The sequence below is a fragment of the Buteo buteo genome, chromosome 21 (assembly GCF_964188355.1).
Source record: "Buteo buteo chromosome 21, bButBut1.hap1.1, whole genome shotgun sequence".
NCBI lineage: Eukaryota > Metazoa > Chordata > Aves > Accipitriformes > Accipitridae > Buteo > Buteo buteo.
In genome coordinates this window covers 15,505,363-15,522,416 of record NC_134191.1, presented here as the reverse complement: position 1 = coordinate 15,522,416, position 17,054 = coordinate 15,505,363, and the positions used below count along the sequence as shown (strand labels likewise).

At 35.3% G+C, this 17,054-nt stretch overlaps 1 protein-coding gene across 3 annotated transcripts in view; it reads right to left on the bottom strand.

Moving 5' to 3' along the window:
- The window catches only part of ARHGEF3 (Rho guanine nucleotide exchange factor 3), a 138,555-nt gene that overhangs the window by 93,429 nt on the left and 28,072 nt on the right, over window positions 1–17,054 (bottom strand). The gene's annotated exons all lie outside the window — the stretch shown is intronic.

Below are 17,054 nucleotides of genomic sequence, written 5' to 3'. Positions count from 1 at the left end.
ACCTTTGTGTGACGTTATAAACTAGAAGCTGACTTCTGTTTTTACTCCTTCCAAAAAAACCTTTTCTCCTACCCTATAATTATCGCTGTACAATTATTTCTGAAAAGTAACCCTAACATTCTCCACTTCGCTCTTAATGAGTGCTTTTCACCAGTAAGATCTTAATTCACAAAGGTAGACAAACATTGCTGATATTTTACACATAAAGTCAGATCAAAGCTTGACTGACCTGTTGAAGTTGACCAAACGAACAAATAGTTTGGCAGCAGGACCTAAGTGCTGAACACACTACAACTCCAACCATGCAATTATACAGATTACAGAAGTGATCACAAACAATAACAGGAATACAAAAACTTGGTTAAAGAATAGCAAATTAAATGGCTATTGACCAAACCTCACCATTCAACAGTAACAGGACAGATGTTTTGCAGTTAAAGCACTGGACTAACACCTGAAAGATCTGGGAGTCATTGCTGCTGCTTATAGCTCCTGAAGGACTCCAGCACACCATGCCCCAGTTTCTTTTCTGTAGAGTCAGGACAGCAATAGCTCTGTTTTTTCTGCCTTCTCTGTTTTGTTGTATAGACATTTTTCTGATTATGTGTTTTAATGCACATCATAGAGTCGTGATCACAGTAGACATTTTTAGATGCCAACATAATGTAAATAATAAACTATAATCATGACAATTGAGTCATTTTTGTAACATCAATGGTTGAGATGTAATCTCAGTTTTTCACTCTACCAGTCAGCCAACCAGAAAGAATATCAATATTTGAAGCACACTAATAAAGTCATTAAGAAGCACAAGGCAGCATACATGACAGACGTTAGCATAAAAGACTCTCCCACTAATAAATCCTCCTACTACAGCTTTCTGAGTTAAATATAACGAAACTGAATTTCTAACCCAAAAGCCTCACTGGAACTGCATTATGAAAAGAGAAAAATGTGATTAACAAGAGCAAGTTACACAGCTATCAATGGTCCTAACAGTGTTTTGTACCCTTTTTATTCACAAATAATCTCACACTAGAACCAGTCAGATTTTTGAAAAAAGTACTGTGAGCTTTCTATAAAATTGTGCTCCTTAGTCACTTTTCAAAAAAATCTCATGTTTAAACTTACATTTCTGCAATTTTTTCTATTTTAATGCTGTTCATGCATTTATTTTCCCAGTTTATCAAGAATTGCACTAGTTCTATTTTAATTAAGCTGAATATAGGGGAAACAAAAGACATTTCAACTTCAACAAAGCAGGGTTTATAGTAGTTTAGACAACAGTTACAAGGCAATGAAAACTTCCATTAAAAATTATCTTTCCCCACAATCATTTTGTAACAAGAACTAAAAACTTTGTAATAAGTAAGCTTATGGTATCATTCATGTACACTAAACTGAAGGCCATCCACTAGAAGACTGATGACTAAATCATTCGTTACCAATCTGTAACTTTCCCATCCACTGAAAGCATCCCAGACTACACAACAGCCAGTCTTTATAGAGAGCAGACAATATTAAATCTACATTTTGCCAGTTTTCACAATCGGTATCTTCATTCCTTAACTTATCAGTCAAGCTCCTTACTTCATTTTGGTGAGAATTAATCCCTCTATTATTCACAATGGTATGCCAAGTCCTTTCTTTTTAATACTATTGTAGCGTTATTACAGAGCCTCAAATGCACCAGCCTAATGAAACAATCCAGTTTTACCAAAAGGAGTTAATTAAAAAGGTAGTGAAATGTATCGAAGCCACTGTATGTTCCTCCATGACTTACTAGCCTGATCTGATACCTACAGGGTGTAACAAAATCTTTCACAAATTGTTTTTTCACTCAATGTGTGCAGCATTCTCTTAATGAGCAGAAATCAGACTGAAGCATTATGCTCATTTACCACTTTATGGGTTACCTTAAGTAATTTCTTCAAAACCTTTCAGTTTTACCCATCTGGCCTGGCTATTACTGCCCTATTTTCTATTCTACCAGTGGTATTCAAAATTTAAGTCTGGAACACAGTGAATACATCAAGTCTAATTTCCCATTACAAGCAGCCATTTCATATAGCCCATCTCAAACTTAACCAAGATATTAAAACTGCAAAAGTACTGTTCTACTCTCTTACTGAAAGACTATTTTAGAAATCTCACTGCTCCCATAACTAGAAATGATCGAGGCTAAACATATTCATAAATTGTTTATGACCACCATTCTGACCCAGCATTTTTCAGCTGAACATACCCCTAAACCAAAATTAAGTAAAATACAAGTTCTGTTCTCAACTGCACCTCAAGTAACAAAATAAAGTTCTACCAAAAACAAGACCTCATTTATGGTTTTCAGTTTTGTCCTTCACTATCTTAAAGTTATTTTGATCTCTTGGTCTTCCCAACTGTCAACGTCAGTGAGAACTGTACGGAAAAAGAATTAAAGTATTGCAGATTTTTTTCAAATATGTTTTAAATTAATGTCTTGCTCTTTTTTCTATAGGGCACTGCTACTGTTACTTCTGAACATTCTGTTTACTGGTTAAACCTTTTCTGAATTGCAGCAGTATATAAGCTAATTAAAAAACAGCCTGTCTGTATTATAAAACTATTAAAATACTAAATTGCTATTTGATTTTTTTCAATACAAAAACATAAAGCTACAAAACTGTCAAGGAATTCTATTTTTTAAATAAGCAATAAAAGTTACACTTTAATAGAAAGGATACTGTATCAATAGGTGTATTAGACCCACTTGGTTTGGAAATAGAATAATTTACCAGATAACTAATAAAAGTTATCGCTGGCATAAAACATTAGCTTAAAGATGGAAAGAGAAGACAAATTAATAGGCATTAACAGTGATAAGCAGATCTGACTTTTAGAGGCACAGAAGTCTAAAATTAATTACTCAGATACTATAGTAAGGCTTTTTCAGATGTCAAGAACAAGACAGGGATAGTTCCTATAACTGTGTGCACTGTGACTAACACTTTTAAAATACATCAAATAGACGATCACAGATTAGATCATGGCTGAGAAAAAGTACATAATGTGTGAGGGAAAGAGAGGAGTTCCTCCCTACAATTACTTGCAACAGTGATCTCAGAGTTGTAACTTAGAATACTTGACCATTCATAGAGATGGATCTTTTTTCTTTTAGCTAAAAGTCACCAAAACATTTTCTCCCCAGCACTGCAGTTTTAAGAATGAAAGACTAGAAGGTAGGACTATATAGGAACTCTTCAGACACAAACCTGTCAAGCTGGGCTTGGTTTGGAGATCGCTATGGAAAGTTTACCACAGAAATAAAAGCCTGAAACCAAGTCCATCCAGTCCGAGAAAAGTGCAAGCAGAGGCCTGCCACTTGGAAGGGCAGCCAGTGAAGATACTCAACCCTCAGCCATGTCTACCTGATTGAGTGTCAAATTCTACCTCCTCCTCTTTATTAGGAGTTTTAATTGTTCATCTTCCATTTAATTTTTAAGCTCCAGCCCTGGCAAAATAAGCCTTGGAAATGGCATCTTCACATCTTAGTAACTCTGATGTATTTTGGATCCCTTGACACATTTACCAGGGAATGACTGAACTATACTGACTTGGTTGCCTGCTGTTTTCCTAGTGATCCTGCTGTTCAATAAGGATAATTTGGAATTTTACTGAACAAACCATTTATTACTGCAGGAACTTTTGACACTGGTAATACCCTCTGAGCTGTGGCTCTATCTTTAACCAAAGTGCTTTTACCACTATTTTGTAGCCTGGAGAGTGAGTGGCCACTGAATTAAACATATAGTGAATTATCAGCTTAAGATTTGTAAGGTCCCAGATTCTGTGATTCATGAGAATCACTTAAAGTCCTAGAACTTCTAGTACCCATGAGTTAATTTATATAGTTTGTTAGGTTAATTACAATAAATCAACTCCCTATGTTTCTTGTAGTACACAAGGCTGTACTACACACTGCCCAACATGAAGCAAAGCTTTACAAAAGAAACCCACTTGCAGAGGTTGCGAGGGGGGAAAAAAGGAGAAAAAAAAAAAAGGAGGGGGAGGGGGAGAGAAAGAACAAGATAAACCATGAAATAAAAAGCTATCACAGATATAGAAATGTTGTTTTCTTTCTCACAGCTAAGTATGTACTACAGAAGCTTGTATACAATAAAGACAAGATGTTGCCATAAACTCTAATAAAGTACTGAAGTGGCTTAAGGATAAACATCAGTTGGTTTTCACTGTGGAACACTGAATTAAAAATAAAGATGCATCTCCGTCAAGACTGAAGTAGGTATTGTTTGTCTTATAGTATGTTTATGTTTTCCCATCTGCTGCTTGCATTCAGGAAAAAAAAATAATCCAGTATTTCATATTAAACCAGCACCATCATAAAGGCTTATCTGGAAACAAAACATTGATCCTTCTTAAAATAGTTTTGCAAAAATGATCCCTATATTTTACATTTGTTGAGTTTAATAAGTATATACCTAGCACATTCCAATTCTGCCTCAGAACTTAAATTAAAACTTGAATTTTTTTTCTTCTCACCTGTCACCAAGTAGCAATAACATTTACCGATCAGTGAAACTGTAAAGCTTTTGCAAGACTGAATAGGACCCATAACTATTCTTTCTGCATAAAACTCAGGACAGAACCCAGCTTTGTTCCCCAGAATTTTGTTGACAATGCTAAGAAAAAGAATTAAAAGTCATAAAATAATGCTTTTGTCTTTAAGATGTGCAGGGGTTTTGTTTAGGTTCCCTCACACATGTACTATGAATAGATATAATAAAAATATCTGTTGGGCAAAGATATCCCTATTGAAATCTTTATTTAGACACAATTTTTAGACACCAAATTAACATGCCGCCCAGAATAAATCAGTGGAGGGGTTTTGTGCAACCTTTACTGTGCTATAGGTTAGTTATATAATGACAATCAATAAGTAAAATTATATAATGCAATCTAAAGATTACAACATGCACTGAATGTTTTGAAGTTTCTAATAAGTTTAATTAAAAAAAGTGTTATCCATCTTGAAGCATGATGATGAGATAAATGAACAATTTATGGCAGTTTATATTAAGCTTATGTAACTTCTACATCTTCATTTGATCCTGCAGTCTTTCTGCACAAAGAATCACTGACTACAACAGTATTTTTTTAGATATCTAAATAGAATATCCATGCTGTGTGTGTTCTGTTTAAAATACTCAGCTGCTACATCTGTTTGAAGATAAAAGTGTATTTCACAAATCTACATGAATACTCACTCAGATAATAAAAGGAAAGCTCAAACCACTTAGAGACAAGCTGTGCTATGTAAAAATTCTTTTCAATCTGCAGAAATAAAAGGTTGTTACTACAGCTGTGAATATTTTACGAAGATACTGTTAAATAATAAATAGTACTTACTGTTCAGAACTGTTCTTTGTAATGTCATCTGACCAGCCTATCAAAAGGGTACACTAATATACTGTTCATAAAAGCACATTTATTTTAACACACTGGGATATTTGTGATACTAAATTACACACATACAAAAAATTTCAAAGCGGCTTACCTGGTGAAGCCTGAGAGATATGCAAGAGCATTTTAGCTTTGAACAATAGTTTTGAACAATACCGATTCTCTTGGCTGTTTTAAGTTACAGAGAGTAATAAATTAATGTAGCTGTGGGACTGATTTTAAAAGCAGAAAAAACCCATGGTTTGACCTACTTAATAAAAAACACTGACTCCTCCATTTGAAACTCAAATGCTATTTCTCTTCTACACCAGGCCTGTGCATTTTGGCACTAAAAGGAGATTGTGGAAAATTTCATTTATTTTTCAGAAGGAAAAAACCAAATCTAATACAGTAGAACTTGAGTCAGAAAATTTTTAAGTTCATATAGAGAGTTTACTGGAGAGGCTTTTCTTCCTAAAGACAAAGCATCTTATAAAGATTGTGTGTATGTTTGATTTACAAAGGTCCAATCCTGCAGACATGAGCTCTTCAAGCTCCCATAGTGTCTACTGAAAAATAATTTTGGCTGGGGGGAAGAATGCCACTTAGATGAGCAGGATTGAACACTTACTACCTTGAGAGAAACAAATATGTCCAGCAAGGAAAAAAACAGATGACTGATTTTTACTAGCTGGGCTGAATTCCTGAATATTAACATAATCTTTTATTGCTCTATCATGAACTATGTGTCATAAACATATCAAGAAAGAAAAACAGCCCTTGTGAATCTGGATATACACAGATGAAAGCCTGCATCACTGAAGCAGGTACACGTACCAATGAGCTGTCCCACACCTACTCTTTTCCCATGCTTTCTTCAGAACATGTTTATTTATACTATGAATCAATGCATAGCACCAAAAAATATCCCATCACTAATAAAACCCAAAGAAGCTACAAAACACATTTTTTCATTTCTGTATTTGATTAATTTCATGTAAAAATTTAGTATTAATTTTATTGAAGAGGGAAAAAAACCTGAAGACCAAATAATGTTCTACATTTTGATCTAAAAATCAGATATTGCTAATGATGTAACATTTCATCTTCTGAAGAGATACAGGCTTGATTTAAAGCTTGAAACATAATCCATTTCTTCATCTGTAACTACTGCAGGTTAAAGCAATAAATTATGTCTGATATACACCACTATAAAAGCATCCCCCTTGACATACATGAACTCTGTTCACAACTGAAACAGAAAGCCCTGACTGCTCACTAGCCAACAGGAGGATGCAGGCTTTTCTGCCGTTTCACAAAGGTATAACTGCATTAATGCTGGGGAGGATGAGAAGAGAGTCCTGTATTATGTTTCTGTAACAAAATATCACTGTTTCATTAATATTGTAAAAGCTAAGATTAGGAAGATTATTCACTGGCTCACTTGGAATCTGCAGCCTAAAATTATTCCTGTAGCACTTCAATAATATTAGGAAGAAGAAATGGCAGTAACATGTTTGTTAATTTTTAGTCATTACCTCATCCCACTGAATTCTTTACGAAGAGGGCAACTCCTCATTAAAAAGAAATGTTTGCTCATCTCCATCCTACAGTCAGACATCCAGATAAGATCCTCTGGTCCATGGGAAAAAAAAAGATGTGATGGTAATGCTTAAATGGCCCCCATCATGAAAGCATCAGAAATAGCATGCTTCCAGGCAAAAACCTCACAATATTCATGCTCAATCCACTTAGTTTAGCAAGACTGGATACTTACTGGTTAGATAGAACCAAAAATGTTCACCCAGAGAAAGCAGACAAGAGATTTCTTAGCAGTTTGTGAAATCCAACCAAACAGCATTTTCAGTTAGCCTACAGAGAAGCTACTAACACCCTCAAAATGATCATTCAAGTGCCAACACATCATGTTCTTGATAAAGGAAATGGGTGTTTTCTGAAAATCCTTTTTGTTTGGATTAATATCTAGCCCTCTTCTGGAAGGTAAACATGAATTCCTGCAAAGCTGTCTTCTACTAACAGGCATTTTGAAAGATCAGGACTAAATAAAGAGAGCAACCTTATTTAAAAGTAGTAACATTTGGGGGCAAGTCAATCCAATACAAGATTTTAAAACTCCTGTACTGCTATTTCCTTATCCCTTCATTTGCAACTATCTTTTTCTGCAGTATAGCTTCTATTTCAACTGAAAAGGCCAAAAATGTAGGTTTGTAACAAAAATGTCAAAGATGATCGTTATGTCATTAGGCCCATAGCAAATTTAGAGGCTTCTCTGTGTTGAAAAGTGAAAAACTGCACACCTTTTTAAAGAGTGCTGTATGATACTTTTCACACCTCACTTCCAAGGATATGGCATTAAGCCAGTCAGTCAAAGAAGGAAACCTGCTTTTATTAAATGTGATCAGTTACAGAGGATTGTAACTTTCAGAATACTATTTCATTGAGAAAGATTATTCTTGCATGAAGAAGTATTTTACACTGAGTGACAAGAACCACTCCTGTAATTTCTATGCAGACCAGAATATCTTACCTTGAGATTGTAACAGACCTGTCAACACCAGAGCTAATAAACTAAACTTCTCCAAGTGTATGCAATCATGCCCATAACTTAACTTCAGTGTGCAGTAACCACTAACACCACCACCACCACCCCCAAGTCAAATTATACCACATAATTTCATGTCTACACTAGTTCTGCCCTCTGCCATGCCTAAAGGATTGCAGGCTGTCATGGCAAATTCCATTTAGCTACTTTGTCATATACAGTTCCATAACTTGGACATAAAAATCTCACCAAAGCTTAAATTCCACAGCATACTGGGACTCTGTTCAGGACACAAACAAGTATTTTACTAAGGCATAACTAACACATGGGCAACAGAACTTCTCCTACGCTTTAAGCATTGTCAGTTTCATAAAGAACAGAGTATTAAGAAGTGGAAAAAGCTCAGGAATCCATCAACTTATTGATAACAAAACCTTTCAAAGGAATGAGTTTCAATATTTATAACAAGTCTGAGGGAAAAGCTTCAACTTTTTCAAACAACCTTTCCCTGTTTCTAGAGCTTTTTATTTAGAAATTTAAAGTACCATGACTTGGGATTCCCACCCCACCCCCGCTTTAGGTGCTGTTTTAAAGATAAGCACACAATGTAACACCCGGGTTTTCTTTTAGGGGAATATAAAACCTGGGAGACAACACTTCCAGTTCGTTAGATTACTAAGATCAATAAGTACAATAAACACAACTATGCTTATTTAAGATACTCACAGCTGAAACATCTGTAGACAAGCAAACATTTTCAGTAGTTAGGTACCCAATACAACCAGTTGTCTTTAATAAGCTGCCAGTATATGTAATGTTTATTTAACTCAGTTGTTATGTGCACCAAAATTAACTATACGAGGCCCTGATTCAAAGTTTAAAGCAATATGTGATATTACGTAAAAGCCATCAAGATCAAACTATGCAACTTCTAGATTTATGAACACTTTTTCACTTGTAAGAATTTCACTTGCATTTCAATCTGCTTCCATTATTAGCAGATTGTACACTGCAGGAACCCAAATGAAACAAATAGTGATTTAATCTCCATTTCATCTTCATTTCCATCTGCACAGTAATCCCTATTAAACTGCATAACCAACTGTAAGAGCAACCATCAGCCCCCTGGGCTTAGAAAACTTTTTTCTCCTCATATTTAACAAAGTGATCTTCACAATTTCCTTATTCAGCTATAACAGATATTTTATTTTTATTTTCTTTTTTAGATCTTGAAAAGAATTAGCAGTGTCCTTTTACTATTGATTACTTTAGTTTCCCTTGTTTGATATAACTCAATAGGATTTTTTATTGTGGCCATAAATCCCCTGAGCTCCATAAGCATTTTGTCTTACTCCATGACAGTAAAGCTACCAAATCAAGCCCTAAAATGCTTTCAAGTTTAAAAGTTTATTCATATCATAAACACCGGACTGGTTTCTCCTTTGTTCTGAATGCAAGTGAAATAAACACAAACAATGCAACTATATGCACAAAGGCCAGTTTACACTTACAAGGAGAGCTAGATTTAACAACAAACAGTTTCAATAAATATTGCATCCTCTGACATCAGGATATTCCATTTAATACAAACACTGACAAATTTATTTCTGGAAAAATCATAAGAGTTTTTGAAGGCAATTTATAAATAGACACTGAAGTCAACAAATACTGACCTCTACCATGTGACTTTTGTGATCTTGATCTTCATTGCACAGTAAGGCAGAAGGCTATCAAGATAGTTTTATCATCAAGAATTATGAAAACCCATTTACATAACAAATAAGACTGTTAATAAAAGCTAAGTTATAATTTCTGAGCAGAAGATTTTGTACTACATATTTGGCATTGGAAGTTTCTTTACAGTGTGAAACATTTGAAGCCGGTACCAAATTTTACACCTAATGTTTCTAACACTCTCCATTGGTCTGAGGGATGATACTTCAGCAATGTATTCAAAGGGCGTATGTACTCTGAAACCGACACTCCTTTCATAACGTGTAGATTTTTATGTAGTAGACTGACTTCCTACTAAGTAAGCAAAACCCCACACTTTCATATTTCCATCACTTCTGAAGGGATATTTAACATGAGATGCAAAAGCAAAATGTTTTCAGTTGTTAGTTATTATTCACAGCTGGGTTCCTGTGGGAACATTTTCTGCATCAGTGTTGCCATAGTAGTTACTATAGAAACCCATGAATGCAATAGAGTAAAACCTGTTGAAACTATCGTTCCATTAAAGCTCCATTCAAATTATCAACTCAGGACCGAAAATGTTCACTTATCTCTACTTCTGTCAGCAACAAGTTATGTTTTCTAGTCTCTTCAATATAAATACTTTAACTACAGTACAGTAATTTGAGCCCAAGACCATTTTACAAGAGCATAGAGAAACCGTTCATAAAATAATTTTCTTACAAGTACAGAATCCTATAATTAAAAAATAACCATTATACCAGTGAGGAGACTGAAAGTATATATTTTCCATTTTTTCCAAGGTCAAAGTACATTCGTTAAAAAGTGCATTTATGGGTAGGAGAGATTTGAAGCCAGTTTTTTCAGAAATACATATATATATATATGAATATATATATAAAAAAAAAAGTGTTTACATGGATAAATACATACCCCCCTGCTTTGTTTTTCCTTCCAAATTAATGCAATTCCTGAAAAAAACAGAAATTGCCATGTTATGTGAGACCAGTGGATCAGACAGGAAATGGGATTTTGCTATGAAGTAGACCAGTGATGGGTTGATCCACCAATAGAGGAAATTTTCACATCTCTTTCAAGATAAGATTGTCTGTCCATGCCTGGAAGCAGGAAGGCGCATATCCTTCTTATTTTACTTATTTATGAGATCTGTTATCAATTACCTTAATTAATACAAGTATTTAGTTGCTTTCCTTCTGCAATCACTCACTGAAGTACAATGTCAGAGTAGCAAGTGCAATAATTAACTACGCTACGTTGTTTGCCTCATAGTGTGCATTCACTTTATCTGCTTCAAATGTATTGGTGTATGTTGTTATAGGAAGAAGACAAAGCCAAACAAAAATTTCAGGCCCATGACTCCAGATTACCTGCTTTAAGGTGCCTCCCAAAACAAATGCAATGAAAGCACATAAAGGTCAAAAAGTAGCCACATATGAAAGCTGCAAGCAGAAAAATCTTGTGAGAAACATCACCTGTACACACCATCAAGGGAAAATTACTGCTAATAAGTATCCAATGCTTCTTTACATTATTTTTAAGATTATTTTTGCTGTAGGGAAAAAGAATAGAGCCCAAATAATTATTTTAATATATTATCAGTTTTGCTAAGATCACACTGCTGTACCTTGCTCTTCCAAAAAACATGAACAAAAATCCATTTGCTTCTGCTATGTGTTTGTGCCATACATACAAAAACTTTTCTATTCAAGAACATTTAAAAAAAAAAAAAGCTAATACAGAACAGAAATTACCTACTGAAAAGATTGTCAGAAGGCCCTATGAAATAAACACAGCTGTATATGAAACTTTAAGGTTTTTCCACAGTTATTTATGAAACCACGAAGAATAATATAGTTTGCTCCAGTAACTCATATCAGAAAAATCTTTAACGTAAGTTTGCCAGAGATTATTTTCTGTCAAAGAAATAAACGTTTTGGGGCTATTTGCCCTTGCACATATTGACATATTCTCATCACATAAGCTAGTACACTATAAATTTTTTTCTCCAAGAAAATACTCTGTGATTTTTAACAACTTTGTAATATATGGTACAAGATTCACTCTGACATGCAGAAACTACTAGTTTTAGACTCATTAGTTATTGGGCTTTGTTACACTGCTGAATGTTAGCAGTTGCACAATTGCACACTGTTTCATTCTGTATTTTCACCAGGTTTTTGGTTTTTTTTTTTCAAGTCATTCACCACTATTATGTTCCTCTGAAACTTTTTCTAATACCATTCCTTTAAATTAGGGCACGTTTATCTTTGCTCTTGCTAACAGCTAATGTATTTGGGTTTCAAAGAGGTATATTAATTAGGTTTAGGAAGTAGACATACACTGCAGTATTTCATTATAAAAACTGAAAAGCTTGCTAATTACAATTACAAAAACAAAAGAACAGGCATTTTCAGTCCAAATACAGAAAGCACCAGAATACAAGGACAGTATTCCTACTTATTACAGCAGCTGAAGTAAGAAAGTCACAAACCACAAGGGAAGAAATCAAACAAATGTTGATTTGATCAATGATGATGCAAAATTATTTACCCTTTCCTTTATGGTCATTGATATCAGAACTGCTGTTAGTAGCCATCAGAGTGACAGGAACATAAGGTAAATAGTCCTACTTCTTTTGAGTATGTGAAGTATGTTCCTGAAGCCAAGCTGTTGGATTTTTCCAATCAGTTATACAATACCTCTTGATTAATAAAATAGCATCTTGCTTTCGGTACACAGCACTTTCCACTTCCAAATGCATCAAAAATGCTGTTCTATGATTCTGTGAAAAACTGACACGAAAAGAGTTCATTTCATCCAATACTCTCCCCACCTCCAAACTAAAGTGGGGTCTTTCCCATTAAACACATTAACGATTCAACAACGCTGCAAGATTCATTGATAGCATTGTTTGTCTAACAACCCTGCAGGCAGATCTCCCAACCTTGACAACTGTTGAACTCAGAAAGAATACGTATGCAGTGACGTGATGAGTCAATCGCTTGGGAGAAGTGGTGTAGCAATGAAGAACACACAGAGCTCAGCCTTGCAAGTCTGATGCTCCAGTATAGGCTCTTCGTTAAAGGCAAAGATTAACGGTAAGACGCTGCTTTCTCATTCTGTTCGGAATTAAGTGAAGCAGCAGCCACATCCTATACACAGCATGTGACCTCATGATCTCAATCAGAATGTAAAGAACAGAGATACAGCACTGAGCACACAGGCTAACAGCAGAGATCATCTTGTTGCAAGCAGACACCACCTCTTAGCCCCCATAAGCTCACTTGAACAGACTCTGCAAGGGGCAGAGGTGATGAAGATTGGTTTCCTGTGGAAGCAGGCCCTGTGTTTTGTCCCACACCTCAGCACACCCTCTGTCTCTCATTATCTCCGTGACACTCTTGCCATGAAAAGGCTGTGGTTAGTTCAGAGCAACACATCTGCTGGTAGGCTCCTGCCAAGAGAACATAAAATGGCTATGCTCTGGCAGCCTTCCTCACAATGGTGGTACTAATTGGGGTCTCTCACCTCCACCCATAAACAATTACATTAAAACTTGAGTTTATTGGCTCTGATATTTTTTATATCTTTTTAAAAGTGAAACTGGGCAATGGGTTGAAAAGTTACTGGCAAGACAGACAGCACAGTCATATGCCATTTCCTGAGGAAACTAGGCTTTCTTCAAACCACACACATACATCTTTCTGCAAATCTGATTTTTCTAGGTACCTTGAAAAGCAAAGGAAATGGTATCATAACTTCCAGCTCCCACTACCCTTTATGTCCTACTGAAGATGAAAGTTGGGGGGGGCAGGGTGGTGGTGTTTGGGGTTTTAAACTCAAAATGTGTCATAACTTTTTTTCTTCAAGTAAATCTATGGAAAGGGAGAAAAAAAGAGTCTGTTCTTTAAATTATCATAATGAATCAACCACTCTACTTGGGGAGGGAAAAAAAGTGCAATGGTTTTTCCCAAAGTTCATAAAATCAGGTGGCTGATCTCAAGAGAAAAATTTAAAATTACTAGGAAATGAAAAATATTTAACGTTAAACCTAAACCACAAAGAAATATATATTAACACTGTGTCTGATACATAAACAAAGAGCTTGAAGATGATGATTCTAAACTCAACTGCACTGTGAAAAGGAAATGCAGAAAAGAAACATTACAGTATTTTTAATTTGTCTTTAAATGGAAACCTGATCAAAAAAGTTACATCTTTGCTCTAGTAGAACGTAAACAGAGTTTACTTGTAATGAATGAGTTCTACTGTGAGCAAAGCCCCAGCAAACAAAAATCTGCCTGATAGTGTGTTCGAGATTTAACTGATTGCTAAAATGATATTAAGGCATAAAATTACCATAAAAGACATTTATTGCAAGCATGCTCTGATACCGTGAGTGTAAATCTTTGCACACCAGCTTACAATGTCTAATAGGCAATAACACATAATAAAAAGTGGGTGTTATGACACCTTTACAACAGCTTTACACAAAATTCTTCCATTCTCACAGAAATCTCAAAGTGTATGAGTCACTTTGTAAAGAACATGAAATTCTAGATACTTGACTTTCAGATAAATACAGGTATGTTGAATAACTGAGCTTGTTTTCCTACACAAATTAGCACTGGCAACCAAGGAAATTCATACACTTTGTTAAAATTTCCACTTCATGAAGTCTATAACAAAGCAAGACAACAGGCATCCATACTGATCCCAAATTTTGCTCTGTAGCATGGAAGTTTTGTTTACCTGAGCAATTTCTAAACTGCTAGATTAGGTCAGGAAAAAGGGTTAGCACTTTCCTCAGGGGAAACACAGCTGCTTGTTTCACCAGACTACTAACTATCCTCATTCATCACCTAGCACATGCAAAATCCTAAATCAACCGGGATCTGATGATGGATGAGACAGCTCCTAGGACTACCAATACCTTGGTAAAAGAGACAGTCACAGATTCCTTGCTAGGCAAAAAAATATTATTTGGATCACTGATTAAAACAGCTTAAATTGAACCGGACAAGGAAATAATACTCAAGATCTTCGATGGAACTTAACACAAAACCATTTCCTTTAAATAAGGACACCAGAGATTCAGAATCCGAAACAAGTTTTTGCCAGTTCTAGAGTCCTTTGTCAATCTTCCTACCTGCCCTTTGTGACAATTATGTGTTTCTGTAGGTAGAACTCAGTTGCTGAAAGGCTTGAGGCAGGTGCATGGTAGGATTAAAACATGGTCAGGTCCTATCTGTGCTGTTTATTAGAAAAACAAACAGATGGAACATTCATGGGTAGCGTTCCTCAGAGAGGCAGGGACAGCTGTTTCAGTTGCATGAAGTTGCCACATTAACAGAGGAATATAAGAAACCACTATTCTGTCTATGACTACAAAGTTACTGTATACAGTTTTTGTAAACTGCAGTGTACAGAGTAAGGGGACATTTCACAGTTGTCTTGTAAGCAGGCTATTTACAAGCTGTAAAAGAGACCTCCTCAGGTTGACAGAAGAAAACTGCAAAGCACACATACAGACCTGAAGGACACTGCTGGTGAAAAAAGTCCAGTCTTACATGCACAGCATACATACACGCTATGACCAAAACCCTACAGGAATAACGTTCAAAGAGGAAAAGAAGAAATTATTCAGATGCTAGAAGAATTTACCTTTTCAATACCTTGATATAGATACTAAAAAACTACCATGAAACCAAGTATTGTAATATGACAAGTCCTCAAAAATGAAGGACTAACACCAGTGAGAGAACTTTGACTAAGCCTTAAATGGAATTAAAACATTATACATTTTTAAAATTAAACACCCCATGTAGTCACTCATAGTCCCCACAGAAAAACAAAACAATAAACATCTATTCACATACCGTTGGTAAATACAGCCCCCTGCTGCACAAAATGTAAAACCTGTAACGCAGTTACCTTTCTGTCACTGTGCTCTATGATCTTTCTATAAATTATTGTATACCTCTCCCATTTACATGGAAAAATCCTGATGACAAGCGATAACAAAAGAAATTCAATTTACTCACAACTCTCCTACTCCAGTAAACGGAAAATTAAAAGATTCTGAACGGACAGGTATTAAGCAGCCTATTCACTGTAATACATGAGAACCTCCCCTCTAAAATCCCCTCTTCCCGTGTTTAATGATTTTTTTTTTTTAAATGAAGCTGTAAATGTTGAATACAAACACATTATATATATATATTTAAAACATCCTCCAAATATAATGAAATACAAATCAGAATGTGGAAAAGCTCATGATTAATTTCAAACCTCTGCTGAAATGAAATGCAAAAGAATCAATTAAGTACTCTATTACAGAATACGTGACCAGGCAAATGTTGGCTTGTGCCAAATGAGTTGCAGATTAAATAAGAAACATTAAGGAAGGAAAAATATTGTTAATCACAGAATAAAAAGATCATGAAAAGGAGCTATTGTTTAACCTCTGGATTAACCATACGATGCCCAAATTTTAGATAGCTTTATCTCCTACGAGAATTGATCAGGAAGATGCTATAAAACAGGTATCGCTGCTGATTAACTGGATTGTCGTAGAAGTTTAACCAGATGATATTGTGACAGATTGGAAGGCAAGAGTTGGAGGCGTTTATTATCATTCTCTGATTTCAGGAATAATAAACCAGGAGATTAGCAAATAAATGTAAAAGTTTAATGATAAATTAATTTAGCCTCCTAAATCCCAGTTTTGTTCTTCCTGCTTCCTCCTTCATTTGTATGGAGCTGGGTGGACATTTCCTACTATTTTCTGTTTTGTTATGGAGTGCCCCCATGTCAGCACAGCACAGGGGAGAAAGGCAAAATAGATCCCTAGGTCAGTTGTCAGTTCAGAAAAAAGGAGGACAGATATCTGGGGGAAGAAAAAGAAAAAAACAAACCACAACTTACAAAATTTGATGGACGGGACAGAAAGGGTGCTATACACGCAGGTATAATAAAAGCATATTGTCACTTTCCCTGTCTGCACTTTGATACAAATCACTTACTGATTTGTAGCTGACTTACTGTGATTTCACTTAACTGCATTAAGTTAGACAAATAACAGAGTGAGGGAAACATGCCTAGGCAGGCCCAGTTATGACTTGACAGATCTTTTGAGTTCTGCTGTGGTTATAAATACTACAACATAAAGTTTTGGATGTGAACGTATCTAATGAAGTTGCAGCAATAAAATTGTTATAAAAGTATATTAGAGAGACCTCCAATTTTTTAAATTTGAGTGCCTTTTTTTTTTTTCTTTTAATCTATCTGGTCACATACAACTTGCATTTTAATCTGATGAATAGAAACACATTATATT